Source organism: Amblyomma maculatum, chromosome 1, assembly GCF_055883805.1.
Source record: "Amblyomma maculatum isolate TAMU_Amacu chromosome 1, ASM5588380v1, whole genome shotgun sequence".
Taxonomy (NCBI): Eukaryota; Metazoa; Arthropoda; class Arachnida; order Ixodida; family Ixodidae; genus Amblyomma; species Amblyomma maculatum.
In genome coordinates, this window is record NC_139344.1 from 455,430,509 (window position 1) to 455,446,730 (window position 16,222).

Consider the following 16,222-nt stretch of genomic DNA (forward strand, 5'->3'; position numbering starts at 1 on the left):
CGACAAATACACAGCGGGCCGTGTAACAAACTTCTTTAATCTCACAGGGGGTCGTGCAGCCTTCGGGTCGTCTTCCGTGGAGAAGCGCCAGGAGCGCAGCAGGAACGAAGAGCAGGTGCGAAGAGAGGGCGAGACGGCGGCGCGTGCCTTCCTTTATAGCCCCTCGCGCGGGACCGGTTATCCCCGAACGAGCGGGGAGCGGGAAACAGGCAGCGCGCAGGGAGCATTGGGAAGTGGCGCGGCCTTCGAATGCGCGGCGCGCCACGGGCCCTAGAGATTTGTTTCACAGGGCCCCACATCTTTTAAAACCAAACTTTTTTTAAGAAGAGGAATGCAATTGCAAACACGGCGATGAGCCGACACATCTTTACCACACATGTTACTAGCATCCCGGCCATGCTCACGAAGCCTATCATTGAGGCCTCTACCCGTTTGACCAATATATTGCTTACCACAGGATAAAGATATCTGATAGACTACATTTTGGATGCAATTAAATTTTTCATTACATTTCTTTGTGCAGCCTGCCACCTTCTTGGCTTCTGAATAAGTATTAGTTCATAGATGAATCAACTTATTCGGAGCCGAAAAAGCCACTAACTCTAGATCGCTGCGCTACTTTTTTGAGATGATGGGACAGCCTATGAATGTAAGGGATGACGGCTACGTTTTCTTTCTTACACGGGGCTTCTTGACTGGTATGCGCTTTTTTCTGGCATACTTTCTTCAGAACACCTTCGGCCACACACACGAGATTTTGGGAAGGGCACCCGGCGCATTCCAGATCCTTACACTGTTGTGAAAACTGTCACACATGAGGTGCGGGCAACGATTCTTGAGAGAATTTCCAAATGGAAGGCGAGCAATGGAATCCTCATTGTTAATAAAAACAGTGCGCACAGGAAGAAACAAGACAAGATAAAAGGAATCTACACATGCTGGTTAAATTCTTTGAAGAAATCGTGCTACCACAGCATGGGCAAGAGTTTTGAGAGGCAATTGACAAGAATTGTAAACTCCTGTTATCGGGAGTCGGTTATAATGAGTCCAGTTGCCGGTTACTGAAGAGCCTTTAAAGAATTCTCCGACAGAAATCCCTATCCAGCATGGGTGAGAAGTAGAGGAAGGTTGCAGTGGTACCTTATATGCACCGCATTTCACACGGCCTCAAGAATGTAGACAAGAGGTATGGTGTTGATGTCGCATTGACCGCCCCACTCAAGATGAAGAGGATTTGCCCGGCTATACAAAGGGAAAGAAAATCGAAGAAGCAAGAATGTGGGGTGAAACATAGAGACTGATTTGTCAGTGCAAGAATGGTGTTGAGTACAGGTTTTCACTCTCTTGTGGAGCCTGTTATATGGGACAAACAGGGCGGTGTATTAACAAAAGATTACAATAATACCGAAACAACTTAGAAAGTGGCAAGGACAAAACCTTTCTGATCTCTCATTCCATTGCTGTGAAACCGTGAAGAAGGAGAAGTGTACTCCCCTATTTGACCAGGTTACAATTTTGTGTCGGCACAAATAAAAGCTGACGAGAGACTGGTTGAAGCATATTTTATTTCAAGGGCCATTAGGTGCGTCAGCAAGGTTTCTCTTGCTCTTTCAAGCAAAGAGATGCTTTTTTGGGGATTTTTCGTTTAGCAGGTGAACCCAGGGGTGTTTCACGCGAAAGCTTCGTTTTCGTCACATCTGTTTTTGTCTGGACCTTGGAGGAAAAGCTGAGGCTGAGTTGTGAGTCAGCGCTTGTCTGTAACTTCCCTTCATCTTGTCTTGTGTCTTCTTGTTCGCACTGTTTTTTATTAACAATGAGACACTGGAACGTTTCACAAATTCAGAGTGCGATGAATTGAAAGGTAACAATGCTTTGGCTCCATGAGATTTCATCATCCAGCACGTTCGATCATGATGCAGTATGAAGTTAACATCTTGGAATTGTATAACATCTATTTCAGGTGATTCAAACGTTAGTTCTAGAAGTGTGAAGTGGTCACGAAACAGCGCGAGGACATTAAAAGCATCATCCATGAAGGAACCGTCATTTCTGTTATGTACAATGAGACAGTCGTCAATGTATCTAAAAGTCCTAATAACAATGGTATGAGTTGCTGTATCAGCAAAACACATGTCCAACCGAACTAAAAATAAATTTCTTAGGATAGGGGCTATGCACGACACACCCTTGTTTCTGAAGGGTATAATTTTCCCTCCAATACTATGAAAGTCGGAGTCAGATAAGAGCTTAATAGATCTAAAAATTCATTCACTGAAATACCGGAAGCATTTTGAAAAGCAATCGGCCCGTACTGATCAATACTATCTTAAACACAGGATAGCAGAGCGTCATGCGGAATGGAATAGTACAAGTCTTTCAACAGAGAAAGCAAAAAGCCTTGATCTGCATGTGAATTGACACAATTTAACACCGCTCACAGTTGCGGACAAGGAAGGGATCTTGAACAGAAAGCAGTTCTAGTTTTTGTAACTACAGCGCCGCAGATTTTTGTCATGTGCCATCCTCAGGTACAATAGCACGGAACGGTACATCAGTTTTATGGGTCTTTGCACTAAAGAAACCCTGAAGGAACTCCTTTTTACGATCTGCTATCTTTTGGCGCATGTGATACCCGGTGGTATAAAACCATTCTTTTTTCCTTGAATAAATATTGGTTGCAAGCTAGTGCTGTGTGTGTCTTCTTTCTCTGTCCTTGTCTTGGTGCGCTACATTTCATTCCCTTCGGTCATGTACCAACAAGCCCAAGTACCTACCCTTCTGAATTATATTTCTAGTACAACGGGCCCTTTTACGTGTTCTGTGGATCTTTCGACTACCGTGGCTATCATTGCTGTGGCCCCCAGTCGTGCCCGAACACTATCGTTTTGCTGTCGGAACAAAGTGCTTCAGGATGAAGTGAGGTGTTTCTTCGGTGGGTTCATCCCATATCGCAAGGTCAAGGCATCAGAGTTTGCAAGATTCTGAAGGCTGAGTCGTGTCGGCTAGCTCGTCTCTACAGGGAATACCTTCACCTGCTTGTTTAGCAAAGTCGAGTCCATCCACAGCATTGAAGAAGCTCCGAGAGTGCCAGCGGCTTGTCAGCCAGACTACTGAATTCATTTGGCACCGACAACTGGACCACCTCAGAAACCAGCATAGGAACAAGCCTCCTAGGCATCTGTGCGTCATTCACGCACCTCAAGGATTGGCTCTACCTGAGCAAGTTAAATCTGTTTTGTCGCTGTGACCGAAATTAGCCCTGGGGACAAAACCGTCTTCAGTGGAGCGGCTCACGTTTTTACACCAGATTCCTAGGATCCTACCCAAACTAGAGTCCGACCACTGTGTTTCCGCAGATGTAGATATCTTACAGCGATGTAAGTTGCAGCTTTCAGACTTCCTGCAAATCGAGAGAAGTCCTATCTTGAGCAGCATTTGTTGTGCCTTCTTCCCGCAGACAAAGAAGGAGGGTTCGCTGTAATGCCGTTTGCCCTTTTTCACAAAAAGCATGTGAAGCTGTGTCCTCCACTTTCAACTGTCATCCAAAACTTAATATGTCGAAAGCAAGGCTGAAGCAAAAAAATTATGCAAGAAATCGGACCTTGGGTCTGTTCTGAAAAAGATTACAGATTGTAAAAAGAAGTTCCTTCAGGTTTTCTTTAGTGCAAAGACCCATAAAACTGATGTACCGTTCCGTGCTATTGTATCTGAGAATGGCACATGGCAAAAAACTGTGGCCCTGTGGTTATAAGAAAAACAATCTGCTTTCTGTTCAAGATCCGTTCACATGCAGATCAAGGCATTTTTGCTTCATCTGTTGATATAAAAGAATTATACTCTTCCGTTCCGCATGACGCTCTGCTATCCTTTGTTTAAGATAGTATTAATCAATACGGGCCGATTGGCTTTCAAGATGCTTCCGGTATTTCAGTGAATGGATTTTTAGAAGTATTAAGATTTATCAGACTTCTACTTTCATAGCTTTGGATGGAAAACCGTACCTTCAGAAACAAGGCATCTGCATAGGGTCGTGCATAGCCCCCATCCTAAGCGATTTATTTTTAGGCTGGTTGGACCTGTCTTTTGCTGATACAGTATATCAGTATACAGTGCAGATCATGGCAAATGACACTTAACACGGAAAAATGCAAAATAATGACAGTCAGTCGGAAGCATTCCCTCTCAACCTACGATTATTCACTCAACAGAATTTCACTAACCCGCACATCTTCTTATAAATATCTCGGCGTTCATCTTACCGAAAATCTTTCATGGGCGACGCATATTGAAAATATAACCGCCAAAGCATCACGCACGCTCGACTATCTAAAGCGAAATCTACATAGCGCACCTATTTCTACTCGTAAGCTCGCATTTCTAACTTTCGTTCGTCCTCAACTAGAATATGCATCAGCCATCTGGTCACCACATCAAGAGTATCTAATCAAATCCCTAGAAGCTATTCAAAACCGTGCCGCACGTTTTATTTCCCATTATTACAGCCGCCATACCAGCGTGACTAACATCAAGTTGTCCTTGTCACAAGTTTTGCAATCACGTCGGGATTTCGCGCTTATCTGCTTGCTACATAAACTAATCTACAGTCACCATGCATCAACAGTGCCACTTACTAGACCGACTCGCACCTCCCACCGCCTGAATAATAATATAAGTTTTCAACGTCTATTCGGCCGAACACATGCATTTAACTTCTCTGCCTTGCCACGGGCTATAAAGAGTTGGAATGGTCTTCCCGAACGCATCGCTAACATATCTGACCCACTAAAATTCAAAAACGAATTGAGTACCTTTTTGCAGTCAGAATAACTTTTTTATATTGCGTTCACTGTGTGCAGGTTGATTTCGTCCAATGCCGCTAACTATTGTATAATGTCATAATCCTCGGTTTATTACTTCCCATGTATGCTCTAATACTTATTTGCAGTTCTAGTCCTTGTATTTTAAACTATGTACCATTGTTTCTTTTGATACACTGTAACCCCTCCCCCTCACACAATGTTCCATATCTGGAACCTGTGAGGTATTTGTATAAATAAATAAATACAAATGTTATTAGGATTTTTAGATACATTGACGACTATCTCATTGCACTTAACAGAAATGACGGTTCCTTCACGGATAAAGCTTTTAGTGTCCTCGCGCTGTTTCCTGACCACTTCAGACCTCTAGAACTAACGTTTGCATTACCTGAAACAGGTGTTATTTCATTCCTGATTATTAAATTAACTTCATACTGCATCAATATCGGGCGTGCTGGATGCTCAAACATCGTGGCGAAAAATCATTGTTACCTTTCAAAATCATTGTTACCTCTAAACTTGTGAAAGGTTCAATTGCTCGCCTTTCATTTGTTAATTCTCTCAAGAAGTCTTGCCTGCACCTCATTTATGATAGTTTTTCACAACAAGCGTCTGGAATACGCTGGGTACCCTTCCCATTTTCTTATGTCTGTGGACGAAGGTGTTCTGAAGAAAGTATGACTGAAAAAAGCGGATACCAGTCAAGAGGCCCCGTGTAAAAAAAAGTCGCCGTCACCCCTTACATTCATAGGCTGTCCCATAATCTCAAAGCATTTGCGCATCGATCGCGAGTTAGAGTGACGTTTTCGGCTCCGAATAAGTTTATTCAGCTATACACTAAAAGTTATTCAGAAGCCAGGAAGGTCGCAAACTGCACAATGAAACATAAAGAAATATGTGTAATTGCATCCAAAATGTAGTCTATCATATACCTCTATTCTGTGGTTAGCAATATATTGGTCAAACCGGCAGATACCTCATTGACAGGCTTCATGAGCATTGCCGGGATTTTAGTAACATGTGGTAAAGGTTTGTCAGCTCATTGCCGTGTCCGCAATCGTATTCCTCTTCTAAAAAAAAAGTTTGTTTTAAAAGTGCACGAAAACCGGTTAAAGCGTGCAATAGTTGAAGCTGAACTGATTACTCTTTTGAAAGCTGAAGGTATAAGTAGCCTTTCTGTCGCGAGGTTGCCAAGGAGATTGCGTATCTGGCTGATACGACGTACTAGCGCATGTTCTTTTGGCGCATGTGATATGCGGTTGTATAATACCATTCTTTTTTCCTTGAATAAATATTAATTGAAAGTTAGCGCTGTGTGTGTCTTCTTTCTCTGTCTTTGTATGGTGCGCTACATTTTGTTCCCTCTGAAGTGCGCTGCTTGTTAATAATTAAGCCAGTTGGTAGACAACGCTTGCGGTACCATTGTTTTTTCTTTCATTTTCTTCAGTGCCCCTACATCGTGTCGACAAAGACAACCGTGTAGAATAAACTACTGTTGTTTTGTAATCTACATTGTTACTCGACCCAAGGATACATATATCGCCCTTACATTTCAAATGGTATGAAACAGACATCTAATTTGGTAGTTGAGTTGATGAAAGCTGAGAGGCGCCCTTTGTTAGAAAGCATTGCGCTCGGGTGTATCATCTGATAATCTATCCTTCTGCAGGGCTCTGACCAGGCTTCATCTTGGCTTGACTTTGTGTACACTTTAGAGAAAGCCGGCCGCCGCGAAAAGTACTTCCAGCTATTTTACGATCAATACAACGCTACGCTGCCGGAATCCGAAAGCATTACAAGACGATTGGCCACTGAGAAGGAAGTCTTATCCATCCTGGATGCTGTGCGGTCGCCAGCGGCAAGCACGCGGTCAATTATTGCCAGGCTGGCTAAGGTTGCGGCTCAAGTTCGCAATTCCACCGTGGACAATTGGCTCGAATCGGTGACCATGGCTCCTGGGGGAGCCGCTGTGAACGAGCAGTCGTTGGTGTCCGTTCAAGACGTGCGCGTTCTGCAGGCTGTTGACCAGCTACTGTCCAATTACACCGATGTCGATTTGACGGAGCACCTATCTTGGTGGTTGGTACAGATGCTGACCGTAGTTGGCTGGCCGCAGGGATATGTCATCATTGCCGGCAGTCGTGAGGTAAGGGCTTTTACTACTGCCCTTAATTCGCATGTAGGCAGAATAAAGACTGCTAGTGGCGAAGGTCTCTTCACGAAGGAAATTAATTTATTTTAATGGAGAACTTCTGGCAAAAAACTGTCGCATATATAAAATAAATAGGACAGAGTATACTCGAACATATCTTTTGGTACTAAGGAAAGCACTTACTATTAACATTGAGAGGATAAGCAGCTGCAGACGAGTTAGTCCTAGCCGGCGGCTTCATAAGCTTTTCTTCAACTCTTGTATTCTTGTAAATTGTGTTGGTAGCAATACTGCAGTAGTGCTCATGAAACAGAGTCGCATGAGACAAGTGGTAGAGGGCCCCTATGTTGCAAAACGAAGCACCATGTAGAGGCACGCGAAGGTGACAAGACGTATAAACCCCGAAATGTGTTATATACATGAAGGAGCTGGAGAATGGTACGGGCACATCAAGCTGCGAAAGCTGAGTGGGACGCTGGCCCGCTGTTCAGTGTAGGGGAGTTTCACTGACGCTGTGCTGCCAGGCGGCGCACTCACGCCCAAAGCACTCACTCGCGGTCCCACGTTCCGCCATAAAGGATAAAGGCGCCGTTGGAAGTGACCCGCAAAATAATTGAACAGAGTTAATGGCGCGCGCGACCACCTCCGTTTGTGGACCTTCCTGCATGAGCAAGTAGGCAGTGTTTTGCGCCGCGTCGCCTTGTACGGCTGCCGACTGTCAGCAATGGTGAACTGAGCTGTGTTCGGTTGAAGTAATCTCTCAAATAAAGGGCCCGGGAAAAAGAACGCTCCTCAGGTCGGCTTTTAATTTTCGGAATTGTTACCAACTAGTGCAAGAACCTTCAACTCGACATGCGACGGAAAGTGGAATGGCTTCGTAGTATCAGATGCAAAGGCTTGGACCGCTCGGAGTCAAGTCGTATGGGCCGATGTTACCGCACAGCGGAACATAGATATCCAAGATATAGGATTTCTCTGCTCCACGCAGATCTCGCTCGTATCCACTGAGCCCCATGTTTACGCTGAGAGCAAAGCATTCGCATCCCGTATCACCGACACGCGGTGGTAGTGGTGGAAGCATTTACTATCAAAAATATAGGAGAGGGCTACCCTCCTCCGTTACACGGCACAAGGTAGTCCTTAGGGGTGCGCCCTTATAGAGCAAAAGGACAGCCCTTGAGGGCTATCGGAATCAGGCTGTTGGTGATCACCCAGTGCTTGTCTGTAGCGTAGCTGGCCAGGAGAGTCTCCCAGTATGACACCATTGTGGTTAGAGATGGAGGGTGTCAAAAGGCAGGACATGTACGCAGCACGTGAAGAAAGTCTCCCGGTTTCCCGCACAACTTATAAGAACAGAAGAACTGATCAGAGTAGCAGGCTTGAAAAATACGCTAGGGAGCAGCACGCGTCTGGAGTCGGCGCCAGTTGGCCGCCTCGGGTAGCGTTAGGGAGAGAACCAGCGGTGCGTAAACACGGCAGTAGGTAAAGATATCTGTGTATGTAAGCAAACGCTCCTAGGCTGACGGAATGGATCCCACTCCTGCCTGCAAAAATGAGACCTTGGTTGAGGGAGTGGACCTCTTTGTTACCCGGGAGGCGTGCGTGGGCTGGGGTCCTGATGAGGGTTACGGGGTGGGTGGGGTACCAAGAGCGTTGAAGCCGAGCCGCGGTTCGAGATACGAGTCCATTGCCGAAGTTGGATAGTGCGGAGAATTTCGGTAGCAGAGGTGGAGATGAGAGCAATGGCTGCCCCTCTGCAATTTCGAAGGAGCCTGTAGTGATGGAGCCTGATGCAAGTAAACGGGTATGATTGTTAGCGACAGTGAGGAACTTGCGTGGAGCCCGACGAGTATTCTGCCACGTCCACGTAGGCCACTTCAGAACTGTCGCCATATTCCTTGAGAAAAGATTTTGGCATGGCTGCTCTACTCTTCCAGTCGTTTCTGAGGTACATGTGCTTGGGGATGGAAGGGATGCTGAGGTTGGAACATAGGTCAGGAGGTAGGGGGATCCCCTGGGTAGAATGGGTGAACGGGGTTGGTTATGCCTGTCTGAGAGCGCAGAGTGCGGTCTGCCACGGTACCTGACAGTCGAGTCAGCTGTGCTGTTAGAGTGGCTTCTGCCAGCTCCTCAAACGTCTTGTGTTTACCATGGGTCAGGAGCCGGGTAGTAAACGTGAGGGGGGCAGACGGAAGGAAACCTTCGTAGAGCTCTTGAGGAGTGCGTTTATGCGGTCCCGCTCCTTTTGCTTTAAAGGGACGTATGGGAATGCGTACGCCGCGCAGCTCGTGAAGTAGAGTTGAGTGAAGTGGAGCGCGGTCCGTTATCGCAGATACGCGCGCCGGTTCATCACGCGCCGTGTGAGCCGACTGACTTGCTGGGTTTGGGCCTGGAAGGCTTGGTTGGTGTCGCTGTGCGCACCGTGGGAGTTAAGGATGAGGTCAGAGATACGAATATTGGAGAAAGGGGAAATGGGGTTATTAAGTTCCGGGACAGACATGCGAAGTTTGGCCGGGTCGTTCGGCCTAAGGTGTAGAGGAAGAATTCTGATTGTGAACGGAAGCAGGCTAAGCCGCGCTCGAGAACGTACGGCTCAATGAGGTTGACCAATTGTAAGTTGTGTTCCATGTCACTATCATTGCTTCGGTTAGCCCAGTCAGTGATGATGCGAGCATATAAGCTGAAACATGTCGGGGACATAGGCTTGTTGGTGGGGGAGTTGGAGAAGGGCTATGTTGAAGAAGATCGGAAGCAGCGCAGTACCCTAAGGCTTCCCACGCGCTTGCAGTGAGACACCGGAAAGCTGGTGGTCGCCCAGTGGGAGTGTGGCTGTGCGTTCGGAGAGGACGTCGCGGATGTAGTTGTACATCCGTGGACCTACATCAAGGGCGTGGAGGCCTTCTAGGATGGCTGTGTGATAAAGCTGTGAAATGTTTTGGTCTGGTCGACACCGAGGATGGTCTTGCTTTCAATCATGGGGGAGTCAAGTATGTGGTGTTTGAGCTCTAGAAAAACGCCCTGAGTAAACAAGCACGGATGGAGGCCAAACATGCATTAAGGCATGAGGCTGCTGTTCTCCATACTGGCAGAACCATGTCTGGAGGAGGTGCTCCATGAGCCTGGCCACACAGGACGTAAGTGAAATGGAATGGAGGTTAGCCCGGTGAAGAGGTTTGCCAATTTTGGAGGTGGATTACCTTGGCGTCCTTCCATTGAGGTCGGAGGGCGCCGCGCAGCTAGCAATATTTGAAATAGTTGGTTAGTGCTGTGATGAAGGAGAATCAAGGTTGCGGAGTGCCTTGTTATGCACTAGGCCGGGACGGGGGCTGACCACGTGTTGAGGCGCTGAAGTTATATCCTGACTTCCGCCTCGGTTCTGGGCTGGTCGAGGAGGTTCTTCGGTGAGCTTGTATAGTCAGGGTGGGTGGTCTGCGAAGTTAAATGCGGGGCAGTAGAGATCAGGAAGCTCCGCAGAGAGTTCCGGCGGGGAGGCCATTGATGTTTATACAAGGTTGACGAGGTTGTGTCTCTGGTGTCTTGCACTTAGTCGAATCAGTGACATGGCAGAACAGGTTCCATGTCTGGGTCAAACTCATGTTGCCATTCAGCCTGTTACAGAAGGATTCTCAATTTTGGCGAGATTCCCAGCGTGCGTCTCAATCTCCTTGTTGAACCGGGCCAGCCGGCATCTGAATACTTTATTCCAGCGCTGACGCCGCCACTTAGGCTAGAGACCCGCCTTGGCTTCACTGAGGAGCAGCAGACGATAATCCATCCCCTCTGGAGTGTAGTCGTCTTAGAGGGGGCGCGCATAGCACGTCGCGCTGAAGTTGGTCAGACCAGGTGGCTATGCCTAAGAAGATATCTGGAGTGCGGGCTGCTTTGAAAGTGAGGATCGAGTCATCCTATGTGATGGTAACACCGCGAGGGGGTCTGCGTGTGGGCCGGCTTGTAGGAGCATCTCTATAATGTACTACCGAGATTATCCTGGGTGTTACACCACGCAGCATGAAGTAGGCAATGATGATGGGTAGCTCGGGAGTAGTGTCTGAGCAGACACTGTTTTATGTATGAGTTACGGTGGTAGAGTCTGTGTGGAGGAAAACACTGACCTGCTGTGCTGCGATCCATATCCTGCCCACCTGAGGGTGTAGACTATGTAGCCCGAGACCGCGTGTGAGGGCATTGAAGTTCCTTACAATTAGGCGGGGGCATTTGTATGCGGCGCGATTGGCGAGCGTGAGCAGCCGGTCGAAGGTCTGCCGCAGACATTTCGGGTGCCTGTATATGTTGGGGATGAGAAGACTATAGCATCACGAGTGCGCTGCGGCACGAGTTCAGTGAGGAGATGATCTATGTCCTGAACGTCTCATTGGTGGGCTACCAGAAATGCAAATGTAGGGAGTGTAGGAGAAATGGTGGCGTTGGGCCGATAGCATGGTATGGTGAGGGGATTAGAGGGCTCTTGCAGCGCGAGCACGTCGGCGCCGTCCGCCCGAGCTAGGAACTGGTGAAATTCTGCTACCATATGGGGAGTCAGTCTAGTGCGTGGGTTTGCCATTACTGTGGGTGTCGTTTGCTGTGGAGAGTTTAGTAGGGTGCGCAATTTGGCCTTTTTTTCTTGGCGCACCGGAGAACAGGCTCGCTTGTCAGGCATCTTGCGCTTTGAAACACTCGTCAACTTGGCGAGCGAATTCGTCGAGACGGGTTGTGAGATTAGAGAATTCTTAGGTGAATGCCTGAATGGCCGTCTGCACCGCGGCTTCAATTCTGGCCTCTTCGATTTGTTCGAATTGAAGTGATTGAGCTGGAGCTCCCTGGAGCGAGATTGCTAAAGTCGCAGAGATGGAGTTGCAGCCCTCTTCTTGGTCGACGGTTCGCGATTCGGGGGAGGTGGCAATGGGAACTCTGAGTATAGGCAGGAGCGGCTGGCGCTGGCGCCGCTGCAGGGAGGGGGATTTTGGCCTGCTCGAGGTTATGAAGCGGGGCCTGGAGGCAGAGGTTGGTGGTCTGGACAGACGTAAACTTTGTGTGGACACGCAATAGCTCTTCATACAAGGGATTAGCGGAGTCATGGCAGACTGCACCTGCTCAGCTCACTTCACTGGCGCGGCGGTCGAGTACCAAACGTTCTCGGGTTGACTTGGAGGTGGTAAAGGCCTTATTGCAGTCCACAAACGGGACCGGGACCTAAACTTGTTATGTGTACAGGACTGTTGCGGTGCGGTATTCTGCAGCACAGGGAAGGACTCAGGGGTGAGCTTCGGGGCCTGGGGCTTTCGGGAAGTAGAGCGGCTGCGATTTCGGGGTGGAGTGTGGCTGATGGCAGCCTGATTTACGCTGCGCGTCCGCGGCTCGCTTGGCATCACAGTACCATTTTTGACAAGATATGGGGTGCGAAAGCACGCCTTGCAGGCTCTGTCTGCTGTCAGGTGTCAGGTGTTTTCTGCCGCAGATCTTGCATTGCGGCGTGTAAAAGTGGTTCTCAGGATATTCGACTTCGTCGCAGCAAGGGCAGCGACGTTGTGTGTGAGCTGGGCACACGCCCGAGCGGCGGCAGACTGCACCGCAGTTCCAGAACTGCTCGATCTTATTTTTGAAACGGGAGCACCTATACAGCACAGAGGAGTAGCAGACATCTTAGGCACAGAGCCTTGTTCGATGAGAATGATGATGGACATTGCCCATGCGTCGAAAGTCGAGGATAGGAGGATTCCACTCACGACTGAGGCGATCCTTGGTGTCTTCGTGTGAGTGGGCGCGAGGGACGCCTTGGACCGCGCCACAGATGCAGTCTTCCGGGGCCCCATGGCAGTAGACATAGGCGATGTCTTTGATGTGTATGGGCTTGATGGAGAGGTAGTGGAGTCGGTGTTGTGGGTCGGGACTGTTGACAAGCACAAGATGCTGGACGGTGTTGATAATGATTGTGTAGGGCTTGGCCTCTTGGGGTTCGAGGCAGGCTGCTTATAAAATACCATCGCGAGGAATAACGCCACTCACGTTAGGGAGATTCAGCCGCCGCGGGGTCGGGTGATCTTGTGGTCGTCAATGGTTAACATGGGATGCGTATGGCAGCGAGATGGGACGGTCAGGTCTGTCGTCTCGCCGTGTTTTGAGGCAGATTGGGACTAATGGTTGGGGAGGATTTGCGATTCTGGCTTCGCTCTTCATGCGCAGATTGCCAGCCGATGGCAGCCAATACTTCGGAGAGTGACACTTCTCCTCCCTCTAGTACACTTTATTAAATGCCGTCGACGAGGCGCCGAAGTATCAGAGCGTCCGAGCGTGAAACTGCATCTCGCGTGGCGTTCGATGTCGCGAGGCTTCACTTCTTAGCTTGGCATGGTGAGTAAAAAGATGTACTTGTCTCTAATGTGCTGGGCCAGACAGAGAAAACTTTGTATCGGTAGGTTCTTGACAAGAAGCTAAGGCTCATCATACCCATTTTAGAAGCCTGAAGTGAGTGGTTCCTGTCGCAAAGGACAAAGTTAGTGGTGTGCATGTGAAATGCGTCCGCACTTTCGGAGCGGCCGAAGGCTGAACCCACAGAAACGCGATCGCGCGCGTCGTCTACAACAAATACGATTGGAATGGCAAGAAGCCCAGTAACGCCTTTTGCGGATGACGTCAAGTTAAACACCATACACTTAAAAGGAGAAGTGTTCTAACGCAGTGGCTCGTAGAGGGAACGGTGAAGGATGTCGAGCGAACTGTCTACCTGGAGAGCAGCTGCCGTCTCATACAGACTCCACGCACCGCTATGGTCCCAACCTCGGAGATAGCATTCTAGACGTGCGTTTCTGGCAAAAACCCTGCTAGAGTGCTTGTGCGTTCGTGTTGATGGCGACATCAGGATGTGGCGGACAAGCAGTGCAAAATTGGTAGTGCGGCAAAGACAGCTACGCTCAATTAAAGGCGCATACCGCTCAAAGGAGTCTCATTTGTGCTTCGGTCTACCTGATGCACAGTCTACCTGATGTTCGGCTTGCATGTACAGTCACGAGTTATAAAATGTTATTAGAAATGTCAAATGACTAGGTGCCAGAACTGTAATATCTCACAACGTGTCGTTGAGGTTCGTAAACATGCCTACTGAGCTAATAAGTCATTCAGACGTCTGGTATGTCGCGTCACCAGAGGCAGGGCTACGCTATAACGAAACGAGGGATAAGAAATTGAATGAAAGGCGAATATTTGATGCAGATTTGGAAAGTAACAAAATTCCCATAAAGAAAGGTGCTAGGCAAGGAGACACGATCTCCCCAGTACTATTCACAGCTTACTTAGAGCAAGTATTCAGAGACTTGGAATGGGAACAGTTAGGAATACGGGTAGATGGAGAATACCTCAGTAATTTGCGATTTGCTGATGGCATTTCCTTACTAAGTAACTTGGGGGATGAACTGCAAATAATTATTGATGACCTAGACAGGAAAAGTAGAAAGGTAGGCTTAAAAATCAATATGCAGAAGAATAAGGTAATGTTCAACAGCCTCGGGAAGGAACAGCAGTTTACGTTAGTTAGCGAAGCACTGGAAGTAGTAGGCGAATATGTCTACTTAGGACAGGTAGTAACCGCAGATCCGGACCGTGAAAAGGAAATAACAAGAAGAATAACATTATGATGGAGCGCATTTGGTAAGCACTCGCAGATTATGACTAGCAGCTTACCGTGTCGCTCAAGAGGAAAGTATACAACTGTTGCATCTTACCTGTACTCACCTATGGGACTGAAACATGGAGGCTAATCAAGAGGGTTCTGCTTAAGTTGAGGACAACTCAGAGGGCTATGGAATGAAAAATGGTAGGGGTAGCATTAAAAAATAGGAAGCGTGCAGAGTGGTTAAGTGAAATAACTGAAGTTACTGACATTCTAGTGGAAATTAAGAAGACGAAATGGGCATGCGCAGGACATGTAGTGCGAATAGAGGATAACCGATGGTCGCTTAGGGTAACAAACTAGGTTCCAAGGAAAGGAAAGCATAGCAGGAGGCGGCAGAAAGTTAGGTGGGCGGATGAGGTTAAGAAGTTCGCAGAGGTCAAGTGGATGCATCTAGCACAGAACTGGGTTAACTGGAGAAATATGGGAAAGGCCTTCACCCTGCAGTGGGTATAGTCAGGCTGATGATGATGATGATGATGATTTGATGCATGCTGGGTAATTTTCTAATTAGAGCCAATTAAGTCAATCAGACGTAGGGTATATGCCGCAGCACCAGAAGACTGTCGGCAAGATTACGTTCAAACAAAGCGAGTTATAAAAAGGCGGATGGCTGCGCTAGATGGAGGATAAAAAAATCTCGCTGGGAAACATTTTTGCGATTAGTTAATAAATCAGAGCCAATTAAGGCAATCAGACGTAGAAACAGCCAAGGTCGCCAATATCTACGTCCGAGGGGAGACGTGGCACTCAACCTTTATGGGACGTTACGTCATGGTGAGACGTCTCAAACCGGAAACCTCGTCTTCTTTCTTCCAGAAGAAATGCTTACCCATTTCCGCAATGCGCGAGCCGCCGTGATCTCAAATGTCCTTTTGTCCTTGTCTTGAGAAGTGTTTCATGCCATAGCCCACATTACTGATCCAGTTTTCTTGAGCTCTGCCGTTAAGCGTTCTTCTGTTGTCTTGAATATATGTGTCATACCGTAATATAGTTTGCTTTGCCATTTATCTTTCGTCAGACCATTTCTGGATTTTCGCTGATAAATCGACCAAACGTAACAGTATAGAAAGTCTATAGCCTGCCTGATACTGTCCCTCAATAAGTTGCTTACCTTGCTTCCATTTGTCTCACTTCGTTTACAGGAACGACGCATCCGATTCTATTTACGTTGGGTGCAAATTATGTACCGCGTAATCCAGCGGTCATGCTTTCTATTTTCTTCAGAATATTTGGGGCACACATAGCCAAGCAATCCAGGCATATTTTCTTAATGTACCATAATGCATTTACATTCTCCTCAGCCTAAAACTATCCAGGTCGGTGTCGAGAAAATCGAAGATTTTCACATTATCATCTCTTTTAAAATGTTTACTGTTTACTTATTCTGTTTGTGTATTTCGCTGGTTCAGTATTGTCACGTAGTCGGGACAAGGCCGTACACACCAAAAGAAGACGCAGACGTGATGTACTGATATCAACTCTTTATTGGGCTTACTTGCACCCGCAAAAGAACTAAGCAACTCGGCGGCGGCGATAGCAACAATCGTGCTCGTCGATTGTCGAACAAAGAATGCCCGTCACACT